General features: G+C 45.0%; 1 long non-coding RNA gene across 4 annotated transcripts in view; it reads left to right on the top strand.

The window, feature by feature from the left end:
* Positions 1–241: 241 nt before the first annotated feature.
* Positions 242–17,238, top strand: part of LOC121463313 — a 172,248-nt gene continuing 155,251 nt past the window's right edge. For all 4 annotated transcript variants that reach the window (XR_005976425.1, XR_005976427.1, XR_005976428.1 and 1 more), the window contains exons 1-2: positions 242–386; positions 8,923–9,004. This is a non-coding gene — a long non-coding RNA (uncharacterized LOC121463313). The remainder of the gene's footprint in view (positions 387–8,922; positions 9,005–17,238) is intronic.

Consider the following 17,238-nt stretch of genomic DNA (forward strand, 5'->3'; position numbering starts at 1 on the left):
GCAAGCCCCAGCATTCCTCCACGGCTCGGCCTGGTCATCTTGAATCTCATTTTGTTGGCTTGCCCTGGGCAAGAAGGGAGTGTGTGGTGCAAAGTGGGGCCAAGACTACCCCCGGACAAGACCCCTGCCTTGCCCCCTCCGCCCCTCCCGAGCCCTGGTTGCGGCGCTTCCTGGGCGGATGGTTTGGACTTGCTGCGGCAGCTGCGGTTGTGCTGTGTCATGCAAGAAGGAGGCGGCGGCGGCGGCGGCCGGAGCTGGAGGGGGAGGAGGGGAGGAACCTGATCCTCGGTAGCAAAGGGCTGGAGGCAAACACCGAGCTCCCCCTGAGCCGCCCGGGAGCGGGGAGGGCTCTGCTACCCCGAGGGGCCCTCCCTGCGGGGCAGAGGGTAAGTTGGGCGGCGCAGGTGGTCGCCTTGGGAAGGGGGCGCGCAGGGGGTTAGGTGGGATGGCGGTAGCACTAGGAGCCATCGGGCCCCAAGAGTCAAATGCCCAGCTAACAGAGACCCAGGACATAGAAAAGATGGCCAGCCAGTAGCAGTAAGAGTAATTATTTGACTAATGCCCGACAGTCGCCCCAGGTCACACGGTGGGTGGAGTTGTAGATCCCGAACTCAGGACTCAGCTAGAGGCAATGATTCAGGGTTGCATGAACTTCATCCCAGCAGCCCTGGCGCTGCAGGACACCCTTGAATAGCAAAAGGCCAACACACCCCAGGTTCCTCTAGCCTTTCTGGACTTTCTGGGTTGTCTTCTTCAAATCTAGGGGAAAGGGTGGGAAAATGGTCCAGCCTCACTGAACACACGGGGGGGAAAAACGCTCTTGGCCAGAGCCTTGGACAAGCAGCCTCTGGTGCAATTAAACAATCAATAGGAAAAAGCTTCATTCCGTCCCTCCCCCTCCCCCAACCCCAAGCACCTTCGACCAAGGTAATTCATAGGGCTTAAAGGAGAAAGAAAATGTGGTATATTTTGCCCTGCCCAAGCCATCAGTCAGCCTGCCACTACACAAACGGCCACCTGTTCCAGGGTTCACCCTCCCTTCAGAGGGATGCTTCTGAGAGACAAAACAATACTGCCCCAAGTTCCAAGAGGAGACCACCTTAAACTCCCGACAATTTCAGCTCCATTGCCCTTTTCCCCCAGGGGAATCAGAAACCTAGACTTGAGAGCAGTGAACTGTAGAGACAGGGTGGGCACCTAGGAACGTTTCTCTTTTCACCTGCCTACAATTTTCAGGACAGTTATTATTATTTCATCATCATTATTAATGATCATTATTATTCCTTTCCATGTCCCTTCTGGAAGTCTCTAGAAGCACTTTCTGCAACATTTTCATGTCAGCCATCCATTTCGAAGGAAGGGGTTGAGGGGATTAACGGAAAGGCTAATGACTGTCTCAAAAGCTCATCCGGTTGCTAGGGAACTCAAGCTCGCCCCGCTCGCTAATCACCAGTGTGGTACAGGAAAATCAAACTGCTCAGGGTGTTATTAAAATGAATGGCATTTGGTTAAAGGCTTCTTTGCTTATGTTGTAGCATCCTGGTCTATTATCGATTGCCTCACACCCACATATCTTGTTTTCCTAATTTGATTTCTGTATTTGCGTCACTGCCAGGGACACTCAGACTAGACCAGTCAGGTTCACTTCCTGTTTCTCAGAACTGGTTTATATTTGGTCTCGCTGCACTAGCTGGTAAGACATTATCACGCTGATCCTCTTGGAAAAGAATTTCTGCTTTCCGTTGAAAACAAATTATCCCAATTAAATGCTAATTCTCATGGAAAACGTCATCGTAGGAGGCTTAAGGCCCTGCCAGGCTACTTTATTAGTGATTTGAGAAAGCCATTCTTGACATGTAAAGCAAAGAAAAATCCATTCCCCACTCCTCACCCCCCCCAAAAAAAATCTTCATTCCTCAGCTTTGGAACTAAAGCTCAAGAAGAGAAAATATTTAAGTGTGATATTTCCAAAATGAAGCATTGAAAAGTACACATTGAAGCTGAAGGAATCATTTCAACTAAATAAGGCATAGAATTGAATGCAGTCCAGGCCCAGGAAGGACAAACAAGTATGGGTTGACACTGTGGCCCCAAGTGTGATGGCAGGGCGGCTTTACATACCAGAAACCCTTTCACCTTGTGAACTAAATGTCTCTCTCACTGATTCCCCTATGTCCCTGATAAGGCAAGCCTTGCTTTTTATATTTTTGCTTCCAGTTCCTTCCTCTTTATAACAAGACTACCGCCAAGGCAATAGCAGAGAGATAAGACTGTAAATAGGTGGGTTCTGATGGAAATAATTTGTTGGATGAAAAATAGAGCACACGCGGCTTTGAAGAAAGATGGGTCTCCACGTCTGTGTACTGGATGGGCCTAGGCAGCCATTGTGGGTCTTTGCATGCTGCTGGTGGTTTTATGGAAGCTTACTAAAAGATCTTGATGCTTCCTTGCATTTAATTCCAATTTCTAGCTGTTAGATTTTTTTTTTTTTTTTTTTTTTTTTTTTTTTTTTTTTGTCTGCATCCACCCGTTAGCCCCTAGCTGTAGAGACTGGGGTGAGTTCATGGGAAAGGTGACTTGGTGGTGGTACAGGGAGTTTTGATGTGACTTGCCACATGCAGAAGATTGCCTGGTTTCCTTCTGCGTTTCGTCTCTCTTTGTCTTGTTGTGGTAGAGAAGCAACAGGCCAAAAAGTGCAACTGTTTCTGAGACGAGGCATAGGCCTTCCAGTTGTTCCAGATGCGGTCAACCCAAATGCCTCAATGAGCCAGGGGTGGAATGATGGAGGAAGGGCTATCCAAAACCAGTTATCAGTTGGATTCTGATGGAGCCAAACATCTGTTTGCCTGTATTTTAATTAGCAACAGATATAAACATACCCTGTTGTAATTTCGAATCCCTCAGACTCAAGATAGTAAAAAAAAAAAATAGTGTGAAGAAATGTGAGATTTGTGCTGGAAAGAGAAGTCCTGACTTTGAAACTCAACTCTGCTGCTCAATCCATTATTGAGTGCTTGCTGTGGCCCTAGAAATACAAAGCTAAGCACAGTCCGTGGCCTGCAGGATCCTATGGTACAAAGAGGAGACGAAGGAAGACACAGTTGGTCACATAATAATGAGATGCTGTCTACAGGAAAGCTCACAGGAGGGTGCTGAGCTACAGGAGTGGTGAGGAAAATGAAGGCAGGCCAATTCCAGACCAAAAGGCACACCCAAAGAGCTGAGCCAAGAGGATGGTGCCCCCCAAGTAGAAGATGCTTCGCAGATGTTTACACTGCCCAAGTGCATGGCAGAAGTCCTGAAAAATGATGGGGTTCCCTGTAGCGTGAGAGGCTTGATCTTCCAAGTTTGGACTTACTCTAAGGCCAATGGAAAACTGTTGATTATTTTTCAATATTTATTTATTTAATGTGTCTTTGCATGCATACCACATGCATATAGGAGCCATAGGAGGTCAGGAGAGGATGTCAGATATCCATGGAACTGGAGTAACAGGCAGTTGTGAGCCACCATGTGGGTACTGGGAACCAAACCTGGGTCTTCTGCAAGAGCAGTAAGTGCTCTTAACTGCTGAACCCACTCCTCGACCTATCAAATTGCTTAATGGCCACTTTTAAAAGATCACTGCTGTTTGGAGATCTGTCAGTGATGCTGTAAGCCAGGAGATTAATCGGAAGGAAGTTCAGCATCCTAAGGAAAAAAAAGGGGGGCAGGGACAGGAACTCTTAAATTAAGACAGCAAGAAGGGGACTCTAGAAAAAGAAAGGGTTCAATACCAAGACAAGCGAGTATGGTTATTGATTTTATCCACATGGTTGAGACATAGTGGGAGAACTATGGCTTAGGTAAACAGGATGATAGCGGTATCAGTCACCAAGACAGGGGCCTTGGGAAGAAAAGCAGGTCACAGCAAGAAGGAATTAGTTTAATTTTAAGCCTACTGAGTTTGAAGTATCCATAGGATATCAAAGTGAGCTGTGTACTACTTGCCAGAGGAAGCCAAAACTCTAGAGGCATCTGTGTCAGAGTCATTAGAATAATTGGGAGTTCATGGTTACAAATGAAATCCCCAAACGAGAAGGGGGCCTGGCTTCAGCACCATGGAAATGCCACTTAAAAAGGTGAGGAAGGGAGGGTACTAGGGAGCTAACTGGAGAGGTGGAAGGAGAAGGCACAATAAGCTTTAGATGCTTTGTGAGGACAGAAAATAGCATTAAACACCGGAGAGTTTAAGATAAATGAAGGCTGAAAAGCCATTGGATTTAGCAACAAAGGTCATCTGTCTATTTGGCCAAAAGTACATTGGTAAAGGGGACAGAGAACAGAGGTAGGAGCTGGAGGAAGCTCTCGGGTTGGAAGGACTCAAGGGCACGTCAAGAACAAAGGTACTAGGAAGAGAGTGAACTCATGGTCTGTAAAGCTATGGGTGGACGTTGGAAAAGGAGAAACGGACATGAGAGAACTCTGGGTGCTCCTGGGCATCTTCCGGTTGGCGAGCATCACAGTCCGCCAGTTCCCTGAGCTGAAAGCATGTGTAGACCTTCTTGGTTCTTCTGTTTCTCCAATTTGCACGTCCAATTTATGAGGACTTGAACTTCTGCCTCTAAAACATTTCCCAAACTTAATCTTCCTACCTCCTTTGCTACCATCTTAGTCCAAATCAGCATCCTCTCTCTATTCTCATAATATGGCCTTTTTAAAAAAAAAAAAAAAAAGGAGGAAGGAAAAAAGTTAAAGACAAGAGTCTCACTAACTATGTAGCCTGAGCTGGCCTCAAAGTAGCTATCCTCCTGCCTCAGACTCTTAAGTGTTGTGATTACAAGTGTGTGCCACCCTTCAAGGCTGTAATGAGTGATTGTTCTTGTTCTCTCCAGCACAGTTAGACCCCTGATTCAAGCCAGGTGTCATAAGATATAAACCATAGCTTACCATGTGGCTTCTCCTTTTAGAATCCTTCCATGTCGTCTGCTTGTACTTGGAATGCAGGCTAGACTCCTTCCCTGGCCTTCCATGCCTTGTGTGGAGATCAGCTCTCCGGCTCGTTCTCCAGTCATTCTCGGGTTCCAGCCTCACTATGCCTCAAGTATTTTCTTTTCAGGGATATTTTTTCATCCTTCTGGCTTTTCTTAGAATATCACCTCCTCCAAGAGCCCTTTCTCCACCTGAAGTGTCCTTTTCTATCCCCTTTCTAACCTCCCTGGGCATCTTTTCACAGTAACATAATTTAATTACCAAAGCCACATTACCGTTCCCTTTATTGCATATAGTTGAGGGCTTCTAAAATGTAAATCCAGTGAAGATTCTTGCACATAGTTGGAGCTTAACACTGACCATTGGGTGTTTTAGGAAAGAAGGGAGTGATCTAATTGGTAGAAATTAGAAACATGAAGAACCACCTTCTAGAAGCAGGTATAGTGGCACAAACCTGTTACTCTGTTACTATACTATATATAGTTACTGTATATATATATATATGTTACAATATTATACCTGTTACTATACTATATATAGTTACTATATATATTATAAATTATATATATATATGTTACTATACTATATCTGTTACTGTTTCTGATACTACAGTTCAGAAAGTTGAAGCAGGAGGATTGTGAGTTCAAGGCCAATCTGGGCTGTATAGTGAGACTCTTATCTCAAAAAGTGGGGGGGGGGGATTGGCATCTGGTGTGTTGAAAAAAAGACAGAATGGCGGTTGATGATGGAGCATTAGGCTTTTAGGGTTTCAGCAGAAGAAGAGTTCCTAGCTGTGTTACCCAGGTCATTGGCATTCTCTGAAGCTCACTCTATAGTTAATAAGTATTCTGTGTTTCATTGGGCTTTTAGGGAAATGAATGCGATGGTTTAGGTAGAGGATGAAGTGATCTTGTCAAGTTGTTTCAGGCAGTCAGGAATTCTGAGGGTCAATTCATAACCTCCAAATGTGAGGTCCCCTGTCATATAACTCTTGGTACTTATTATTAGAGTAAAAATTTGAGAGGCCTTTGAGACAGCTCAATGATTAAAGTCCTTTGCTTCCAAACCTTATGACCTAAGTTTGATCCCTGGTACCCACACAGCAGGAGAGAACCAACTAACTCTTCTAAGTCGTCCCCTGACCTCCATACACATGCCATAGGACAAGCATGGTCCCCTCCCCATGAACATACAGATTAAACCTAGTAAAAGCATGACAAGATTGTGACTTAAAAAATAGTCTACAGCAATACAGCCCTGAGCACTCCCAGCTTTTGAATGGTAATAAAAACACTAGGATTTCTGACTGAACCTAGAACTTAGAATTATTTCAGATGAAATCAACAACCAACCCAAAATTCTGAAAAGTTGGGCAAAGTATATAGCACACAGATTGAAACCAAAGAAATACAAAAGAGAGTTAAAATGTGTTAAAATACTTACTTGCTTTCTCAACACAGAAGCATGCCCATTGCAAAGGCAATGAGATAAATTTTCAAGTATCTGGTTGTCTAGGCAGATAGGGGAAGCAGACCTGTTCTTAGTAAGTGGATGAGGAAGTTGCTGTGACCTCTGTAGAGGGCATCCTGGCGGTGTTGATCACTTTTCAAACATGCAAAGCCTTTTGACCTCACAAGCCTACTTTTAGGTCTCTACCCAATAGATAGATTCACATATGGACTGAAGGATGACTCTTCCAGGACCTTCACCAAAGCATTATTTATAGTCATTAAAGACTGAAAAGCCACCAAATAGAGAAGTGGGTAAATACAGAACAGTGTGTAGACGGAAGGAAAGGTAGACAGCCGTGGGACACTTCCAGACACATCAATAGGAACCAAGCTTTACCATGCATTAGTACATATTTTATGAAGAACAACATGTATATTTTGCTGCCTTTTTTTTCCCCTGTGAAGTGAGATCTACATTTTTCCAGTCTGGAACACATTTATCAAGAGGAAGATGAAGGTAAACAGGCCAAGAACATATGTGGGGCTGTATTGCTGTAGACTATTCTGAAGGATATCTCAGAGATGGGCGAGGAAATATGGCTGCCAAGCGAAGAGGGTAGCATGAATGGGGCCAGAAATACCCAAAGCCCCCAGAGCTATGTTACATAATTTAGTGATAGACAGGACATGGGGAGTAACACAAAAGGAGACACTGCCACTGTCACAGTGGACTTGAGAATTCTTCCAAGATCAGATGTGTGGGCAGAGGCATCACTGGCTGAAATGAGGACTCCTACAACAGCCACAAGGTTGAGATGACTAGAAGTTAGAAGGTGCCTCAGTGAAGACCTGGAGATGGGAGTCTGAAGCTCAGAAGTGCTACAGGAACTAGATTTATGAATTCAGGAGATCGCCTAGGGTGGGCAAAAGCAAGATAAAACAAAAATGCATTTAATGGAGAGATTGAATAAAAAAGGAAATTGACAATGGAGACAATCAGAACCCAGAGAAGTAGAACAAAGAGGCCATAGGGCCAAAGGTACCAAAAGGACACTGTGTCATGGATTAACTCTCAGGACCACCAAAGGTCTAGAAAGGTTAGCATAGATTAGTAGTCTTCCTCCTGATCCCTAAGGTCTTCAAGAAGTTAGGATTTTTATACATTTTTGTATGCCGAGTACCTTACATATGATAAACAGCTAGTAAACTTCTGTTAAGTGGGAGAAAGACAGGGATACCCAGACAGACAGACACAGACTGTCAAATTTATGTTTGGATCTCAGAAGATAAATCAGGCAGAGGATGGAGCTCAGGAGTAGAATTTACCTACCATGTAGAAAGCCCTGACTTTGCCTCTCAGCACCACAAAATAAATTAGTAAGTAAATAAACAAATAAGATTCAGTTGAGGTTCACCTCAAGGAATTGTAGGGAACAGATAATCCTGTGCACTTCGTTTTACTTGCAACCTAATGGGCAGATTAATTACTTGTGGGACCATACGCCTTTATATTAAGTGTCCTCTCAGAACACTGATAAGTCACTCCTGTGTCCAGGACACCTAAGTTGCTTTTGTATTTCTTTAGGTCCTAGACAATAAAAAGAACAGTTTGTTTTATTCCATCCATAATCAGTGGATCTAATTTGGCAAATCCATTATGGGGTCGCTACAGTTCCAGACAGCACCGTAGGCGCCCTTAGATGCGCAGTATCGGTTTCCTATCAAAGAGAAAGAGGACCCTAGGCAGGAAGACTGTCATCCTCCTAGACATACCACAGGCATCTCGGTCTGCCACCATTTCATGTGCCTGCTACCAGAAAAAGACTGTAGAGAAATCAACAGAGAAGAGGGGCGGCTTCACTCTGAAAATGTGGGACTTGTTGACGGAAGAATGTTCTTGGCACAGGGGTGTACTCAGTTGGAAGAGTATTTGTTTAGCTTGCACGAAGCACTGGGTTCAAACCTTAACATCACACAAAACCAGAACAAACTGGAGCAGAGCACCTACTGTAATACCAGCTCTTGAGATACGGAGACAGTACAGTCAGATGTTCAGGGAGCTCTCGGTCAACTGAGGCTATGTGAGAAGCTGTCTGGGGGGAGGAGAGAGAGAGAGAGAGAGAGAGAGAGAGAGAGAGATTGATTGATTGATTGATTGAGGGGGTTCCTCTTTCTTCTCAATGCCAAGCCTAAAAACCTGATTTTGGATCACTGCCTACACTGGCACTTCACAGCCACCTATAACTTCATCACCAGGGTGTCTGGCACCCTCTTCTAGCCTATAAGAGCACCTGTACACATTAATAAAAATGAAACAAATCTTTAAAAAAGACAAAACGTTAGAAACTAAAATAATAGAAGTAACTTCAATGTTAAAAGGCTTGTGGCATCCTAACGTTACTGTGATGGGTGATTAGCAAACTTTCTCTACAAAGGATGAGATAGAAAATATTTCAGGCTTCTCTTTCTCCGTTCCAAATACTTAATGCTGTCATTGCAGTGAGAAAGCAGCTGTCACAGACGCATGACTGAAGCTGAGTTCGGCGTGCACGCCTGCAGTCCCAGCACTCGACATTCCGGAGGTGAGTAAGGCAGAACGTCTCAAGATCAGGACCGACCTAGGTCATATGGCAGGATGGCCGAAGAAGGAAAGACTGAAGAGAGAGAGGGAGGGAAGGAGGGAGGGAGGGAGGGGCTGTTGAATAAGCATGGCGATGTTTCAGTGAAGCTATTTATGGGTGACAAAATTTGGATTTCATACAGTTTTCCCATGTCATGAGGTTCCAGTCCTCTTTTAATATTTTTCCAACCATTTTTTTAAAAATATGAAAACAATTCTCCATTTATGGGCCACACAGAAACAGGGTGTGGGCTGCATATGGGCGGCATGGGGAGTAGTTTTGCAACCTCTGGTTTAGATAAGTGTGAACATCTTGTTATGAAAAAGCTGTCCAGATTTGGGCTTCCAAAAACAACAGTTTGCTTCATTTCTATATCTCTTAACCTTCATTTTTCACTTCTCAAGTTTGCATGGACATACGTGTTGAGCTGTTGATCTGAGTTTCTCCGGAACAGAAATGTCCCCCAGGAGCGGTAGTCTTTGCATGCTCCCGTCTTCCGCGTAGTGTGTGCACGTCAGTGACTGTTGGGGCATTTGAGCCAGCAGTGGACCCATGTGTGATCATGGTCCCATGATACTATGATGGGGTTGAAAACTTCTTGTTGCTTAGTGATAGCACAACTTTCAGAACGCTGGAGCAGGAGGCATGATCGACATGGGTAGGGTGATGCTGGTGCCAGTAAGTCCTACACGCCTGGTCACATAAAAGTACAGCTGCACAGTGCATAACACTTGATGGTTACTATAAAGGACCATGTTAAGAGCATACTCCTACCAATAAATATGATTACTTTAAGATACTATGTCATTTATTCCAGAGTCAATCTCATATCTTTTTTATGTTTGATTTAATATCACTTTTCATTTATCGTGGCCCTGTGAGCAATAAAAATTTTTATAATTATAGTGTTTTTTTTTTTACTCAGGGCGGGGGCACCACACAGCTCCCAAATAAATACACACGGAGGTTTATTCTTTCTTATAAATGCCCAGCCTTAGCTTGGCTAATTTCTAGCTAGCCTTTCTTAACTTATCCTGTCTACCTTTTGCCTCTGGGCTTTTACCTTTCTTTGTTTCTATGTATCTTTTCTTTCCTTCTTATTCTATGTCCGGTTATGTAGCTGCATCACTGGACCCTGGAGCCCTCTTTCTCTCTCTCCTAGATCTGGTGGCTTGATCTCCTTTTTCAGATTTCTCAGCCCCACCTATCCTTTCTCTTGCCTTGCTATTGGCCGTTCATCTCTTTATTAGGCCAATCAGGTATTTTAGATAGGCAGGGTAGCACAGCTTTACAGTTAAACAAATACAGCATGAAAGAATGCAACACATCTTTGCACCATTAAACAAATGTTCCACAGCATAAATGAATGTAACAAATCTCAAAATAATATTCCACAATATATGTGTGTTATATATGTGTATATATAAGGCATAATATAATATACATGTGTATGTGTGTATGTTATGCCTATTATATATATATATACATACCTAACACACAGACACATATATATATATATCATGTAGCCCAATAAACAGTAGTTTATACAATATAGGTGTTTGTGATTGCTTTCTGTTTAACAAATAAGCAAACCACTCAAGAACATTTCTTGGATTGCGTCTCCATCATTAAATGACTCTTGATTGTATTTTATGTGATTATGTATTATTCCTAATTAACTTTATAAATACATAAAGCCAAGATTAAAAACAACAGCTCTAATCAGTCGTGTGTGTGTGTGTGTGTGTGTGTGTGTGTGGCTTAGTTACTTTTCTATTGCTATGATGAGACACCATGACCAAGACAACTTACAGAAGAAATAGTTTACTGGGGCTTACAATTTCAGACAATCCAAAACCATCATGTCTGAGAGCATGGCATCAGGCAGGCAGGCATGGCACTAGAGCAGGAGCTGAGATGTTACATCTTGCAGCAGGCAGAGAAACACCACTGGGAATGGCTCAAGTCTTTTGAAACCTTAAGGTCTGCCCCCAGTGACACACATCCTCCAACAAGACCACAAGTCTTGATTCTTCCAAAACAGTTCTACCAACTGGGAACCAAGTATTCAAATATATGAGCCATTCTCATCCAAACCACCACAGAGTGTTTGTAAGTGTATGCAGATGTGTGAGATTGTTCCCGAATGCATCTGGAGGTATGTACATATGATTGCACATGCTTGTAGAGGCCAGAGGTCAACCTCAGGTGGTGTTGTTCCTCAGGGGCCATCTAACATGAGTATTTTTGGTTTTGTTGTTGCATTTCCAGCTTGGTTTTTTTGTTTGTTTGTTTTTAAGACAGGGTTTCCCTGTAGCTTTGGAGCCCTCCTCAAACTTCCTCTGCAGACCAGGCTGACCTTGAACTCACAGAGATCCGCCTGCCTTTGCCTCCTTGAGCGCTGGGATTAAAGACGTGCACCACCACCTCCCAGCAGGTTGTGGTTTATTTTGAGACCAGGTCTCTCACTGGTACCTTGGGCTCACCAGCCAGCTCTACAGATCCATCTTTCTCCCCTTCCCAGTGATGGGGTAACAAACTTGCATCACTACACACAGATCTGTATATGGGTGTTAGGAATCACACTCAGATCCTCATACTTGTATGCCAGACATTCTACCAACTAAACTATGTCCCCAGCTCCCACTAATCATATTGTATGGTCATTGGGTTTTTGTTTGTTTGTTTTTTGGGATAGAGTCTCACTGTGTCAATCTGGCTGGACCAGGCTGACCTAGCACTCATAGAGATCTGTTTGTCCCTGTCTCTCAAGCATTGAGATTAAGGGCATGCAGCACCACACCTGGCTCACTAATCATAATTTTTGATCATCATAATTCATCAGATGTTGGTAGTCTGCTTTACATGATGCTATGCTGGTTATGATGGAGACAGAAGAGGACAGAACATTGATAGGTAGAGAAGTAGCTACTTAGAAAATCTAGTGACCAAAAAAAAAAAAAAAAAAAAAAATTCAGTGAGAACTGCCTGGGTTTGTGGCTGTATAAATGCATAAAGTGTGTCTTTAGGAGCAACTGAAGGCAGCCAGGGGAGGGGCAAGGTTGAGGTGTGAGCTCTTTTGCATCCCAGCTGTACGGCCTTGGGCTGATTATATAAACCATACGAATTTCAGTTTCCTCATTTCAGACTGGGGATATAACAAGAACTACCTACGAAGGAGGTTGGGGATCAAGTAAGTTAGTCTGCATAAATCTGCTTCTCCCTGGGATGCAGTAAGCAACTGATAAATTGCAGCCCTTGTTGCAGAGGAGCAGTGTGTACAGCTTTTTCACAAGAAGCACAAACAGGCAGGGAAGACTAACCTGGAAGCCACAGAGTCACAGACACATCTAGAAACCCACAAACCTGATAAGGAGCGTTTGGGTGAGCATAAAAGCAGAAGTGATAGTGTCACAGGAGCATACAGTAAGGCAGCTGGCCAGCTGTTGTCCCTAGCAACAGCTGCTGGGTTGCCTCTGAAGCTCCACCTACCTACAGGCCTAGCTCCCCAGCGTCCACACTCCAGGCACTTAAATGTCAATTGTAACTGGGTAAAAAAAACCCGTGCTGCTTCCTTCCAGCCAGGGCATCTGAAGCCCAGACACCTAAACGTTCCCCCTATTATGCCCCCACTAATTCTGGACTTCTACCTTAAGCTCTGCCCCTTCGTCCTCTGGTCACTGGGTGTTGAATGCCAGTGTTCCCCTGATGCTATGCTTCCCTGAGCTCTAGCCTGTTCACATGGCTCAGATGCCTTGTTGGCCTTCCGTAGGCATCTGTATCCTACTGCTCGCACCCTACTGTGTTCTTCCCTGGGATCCATCGCAGGTGTCACACCCTCCCAGGCAACCCACTAGAATAAGGCTGATCTGCTTCTTAGTAACAGCTTCCTGAGTTTTACCTTGATGAGGGACAACAGGACTTTCCCAGCCTGGCTTTCCTATTCCAGGCCTCTGTATTTGCAACCCATGCCATATGGAGGGAGTACCCCCATGCCAGGGTTGGTTCCTGTCCTTTCTCCACTGGCTGTGTATTATCAGCAATTTCTAGCATGACTTGTGAGCATTTGGTAGCAACATCAATAAAGTTTTCCCAATACAGATGACCCAATTAGTGGCACAGGGGCACAACATCGGGGTAAGAGCAAACTTCAATTTATTTAGAATCAACTGACAATATCATCATTCTGCTGAAAAGCAGGCATTAAATAAAGTTGGCACAACTTGGGTTGAAACTAATTCCTTATTGAAGAGGTGCTATTCTATGCTTAAGTCTAACCGGACAAGACAAATGTGTTGGTGAATGAAGCAGAAGCGACAAACTGCTAGTGCTGCACTCCTGAAGTGGAAAAGACCAGAGAAGGCAGCTCTGCCCTCACGCAACTGGCCGGGACAAGATTAAGAGAGCATGTGCAGGAGAACCCCTGGCCAGCCAAGAACTAGGAAAGAACGTTCTAGAGGAGCAAAATGTCTGGAGAAGTGCATTTCCATACAACTAATAATTTCAGGTTAATGAAAATGGAATAGTTAAAAGAAAAAAAGATCAGGGTCGTTGCTTGTTCAAGTAGCAGTCCTGATCAGCCCCTAGTTTTAAAGGGTGTGTGCGAAAGGCAGGAAAGGGGATAAGTGACAAGTTTGCTTTGTGTGAAACAGCCTGCATCCTACGACCTCAGATGGGTGTGAGGGACACAGCTCAGTCGGCAGGGTGTTTGCCTAGCCAGCACGAGACCCGGGTTCACACCGAGTCTGGTGATGCATGTCTGTCACCCCAGCTCTCTGGGGGGTGCAGATAGGGAGGATCAGAAGTTTAAGACCAGACTGAGATACATGTGACCCTGTAAAGGAAGAACCTCCAAATAATCCCAATCCGCTCAGTCGATGCCTGAAACTGTGGAGATTCAGAAACCTTGTGTGTACTGTGGTTATTTCTTATGCATATCTATGATAAGTTTAACTTATAAATTAGGGACATTAGCTGACATAGCAATATATTAGACAAGATTTTATTTAAAACATATACATTGCCTATTTTCGGACTGTTCTATTTGACATTTTTGGGCTAACAGTTGGAAACATAACTGAGATCACAGGGGAAAATCAGATGAATGGAGCCAGTGTATAAATGGGCCATCTCCAAATGCAGGGCTTGGACCTGTGAGAACAATGATGTGCAAGGGAAGGTCCACAGGCAGCTGGAGTCTGGGGAAAGGATTGAGGACAATGAACGGCTTTCTTGTTCGCACGCTGGAGTCAGACCCAGTGTCTCATGCACACTAGCGAGAGTTCTGACCCCGAGAGGCGTGCGTCCTCTGGCCGTTCAGTGTTGTTTATGTTCGTAGTAAAGGACGATGGCGGAGGAGCCATGCTGCTGAATGGGGCAGACTGGCGTCATTGAGTGAAAACTGGCTCATTCAGCTCTAGCTCTTTCTAGATCCTTTTCCTGATACATTCTCTTTCGCAAGCTCAACCCCCAACTCTTTCTTCTTCTACCCAGGGTCTTGTGCTATGAAGCTGAGGCTGACGGTGAACGTATGTTTCCATGGCAGCACCCCCAGTTGTTAGGATTGTAGGAGTGAACCCTGTAGCTAGACATATGGCTCCACCATTTGGGTTGGTCAGGTTCTCAGGTTGGAGTTTTGAGCCTCAAATTCAAAGCCGTCCTTCCGCCAGCCTGCCACTTGGTACTGGGGATTAGACTCGAACTCTTATTCATGGTAATCGTGTTCTTTGCCACTGACCTATTTATGCCCCAGGCCGCTTTAAAAATATGTCTGTCTGTGTGTGTGTGTGTGTGTGTGTGTGTGTGTGTGTGTGATATCATGTGTGCATGGGCACATGTGTTTGTATGGAGGACAGATGTCAGCCTTGAGTGGCATCCACCTTACTTTTGAGACCTTGTGTCTTTGTTACCTAGGGTTCAGCTATTAGGTGAGGTTGGCTGGCCAGCAAATAGTACCAGCGACCCACCTGTCTCTACGTCCCCAGTTCTGGAATTACAAGCATATATCTGGCTTTTTAAAGATGTCGATTTTGGGGATCAAATCTAGCTCTTCATGCTAGTTGGCAAGCACCTTACCAAGTGAACCACCTCCCAGCCCCCTACGTTCCTAAATGCGGTTTATAGTTTGACGAGGGGTGCTTCATGCGGAAGTCTTTTCTAGAGGGGCTAATATCGTTAATTGCCTTGCACCCTCCTGCAGACTGGCTGTAGAAGAGAGGAGGTTTGAAGTCTTACTTACCATCTAAGTCTGTCAGGATCAAAAGCTCCAGGCAGATAAGGGGCCCACTTTGTGTCCTGAAAGCGGTAGCTCCACCAGCGGCCCTCAGAATGTCAGAAAGAATCCGACAGGAGTTTGGAGTCCACGTTGGGAAGTAAGCCGTCCTGTGAAGGATGAAGAGGCAATCAGATGAGCACGCCTGAGCCATTTTAAAAAGGAGCAAAGGGTAGAGACATGACCGATGCCAGAAAGCAGACTCCAGTCCAAAGTTCCCTGTGGTGACGAGATTCTGTTTGTGCTGTAACCAATAAAGCTTGCCTGAAGATCAGAGGGCCGGGCTAGCCACACTCGTGAGTCATGGAGGCCAGGCAGTGGTGGCACACACCTTTAATCCCAGCACTCTGGGGTTAGAGGCAGTTGGACCTCTGTGAGTTCAAGGCCACCCTGGGCTACACTGAGATTGAATCAATCTAAAAGAGAAACAGAGCTCACACCTTTGATCCCAGCACTTGGGATCACAGGCCTTTAATCCCCATAGTAAGGAGGTGAAGACGGGAAGGGAATAGAAGGCGGGAGGAGACAGGAGCTCAGGATTCAGTCTGAGGTTTTGTAGAGACGGCGTTCAGTTTGAGGACTGTCTTGTAGAGACAGGATACCCCATTCAGGCTGAGGATTTTGTAGAGATAAGAACTAGTGGCTGGCTGCCCTGCTTCTTCGATCTTTCAACTTTCACCCCCTAATATCTGACTCTGGGTTTTTATTATTAAGACCAATTAGAAATTGCACTACAATTCCCAAGACCTCCATGTCTTTTTTTAAAAAAAAAAAAAAATCCCAAGACAGTAAAAAGGGACCATTGCAAGCCATGTCACGGTCTGTGTGTGCCACAGAGAAGAGTGCTGGAAAGGCCAGGCATGGTGCACGAAGGGGCATTACCGCAGATGGGGTCAGACAATGGCTTGCCCTCAGCGGGACACTTTAAACCACGTCTAGCACATTGGAGTATGTTGTGCCCGCTATAAACAGAATCAATTGGGTGGCTGACTTAGAGCCCTGCTGTTCCAGGGTCCAAATTACTCAAAGATGGTCTAAAAGGAGAAGAAGGCAGGCAGGGGACAGAGACATCAGAATAAAGAATAAAGAGTTTGGAACCATTGGCTGTCTAGTCCATCTTTGGAACCTAGGCTAGGTGAGGAATACAAACATTTTGACCTTGATCGTGGAAGGAATTGATCCTGCTGCAAATTATCAGACCTTTAGAAACCATGATGTATCCACGCGATTCATAGGCGACATGGCCTTCCAGGGGGAGGACCACGTCTTTAGCTCTAGGGTCTGCAGTATTAATGGCTGTGAAACATGAATCTCTGAATGGGAGAACGCTTCAGTTTCTATTGCAAGAATGACCCAGAAATAAGGATACATGCAGCCTTAGTCATCCTCTAAGTACGCCAGACCCCCACCTGAGCTGCCCCTTCCTTGTAGCCCCTGTAGAGTTCTGATTCCTCTTTCTCACCCAGAGGAAAATCACGTGACCCAAGCTAAGCCAATCAGTAAAGGGCATTCCTTAGTAACTGATTTGGGTATGGGCATGTGACCTAGGCTCCTCCCACCCAAGAGGTCAGGACTTTTGCTGAGACCGCAGAGCTGAGATGCTGTCCTGAATCTGAAAACAGAAGTGCGCAACTCTGAAGAGGTTGAGGGCGCTGTAGTGGGACCAGGAGGGAGAGACTGTCCCGAACGGAACACCTGGGCCCAAAGGACAAAGGAGCTGTGGGGTCCTGTAGACGCCTTCCCTGGCAGAGTGAGGGGTTTGCAGGTGTAAGACAGTGGGTTCGCCCCACGGTGCTTGTCATGGTCAGAGCCCTTGCGCCTCCTAACACATCGGCAAGCGCTTCAAAGGCTGTGTAAGTGTGTGGTTAGAGTCCCGGGGCAGTAACTATACTTCTCCCCTCTTGTGAGTATAAATGAGTGTCCT

Source organism: Microtus oregoni, unplaced genomic scaffold (assembly GCF_018167655.1).
Source record: "Microtus oregoni isolate MIOR12 unplaced genomic scaffold, Mior012 000026F_ref0000081, whole genome shotgun sequence".
Classification (NCBI taxonomy): Eukaryota; Metazoa; Chordata; class Mammalia; order Rodentia; family Cricetidae; genus Microtus; species Microtus oregoni.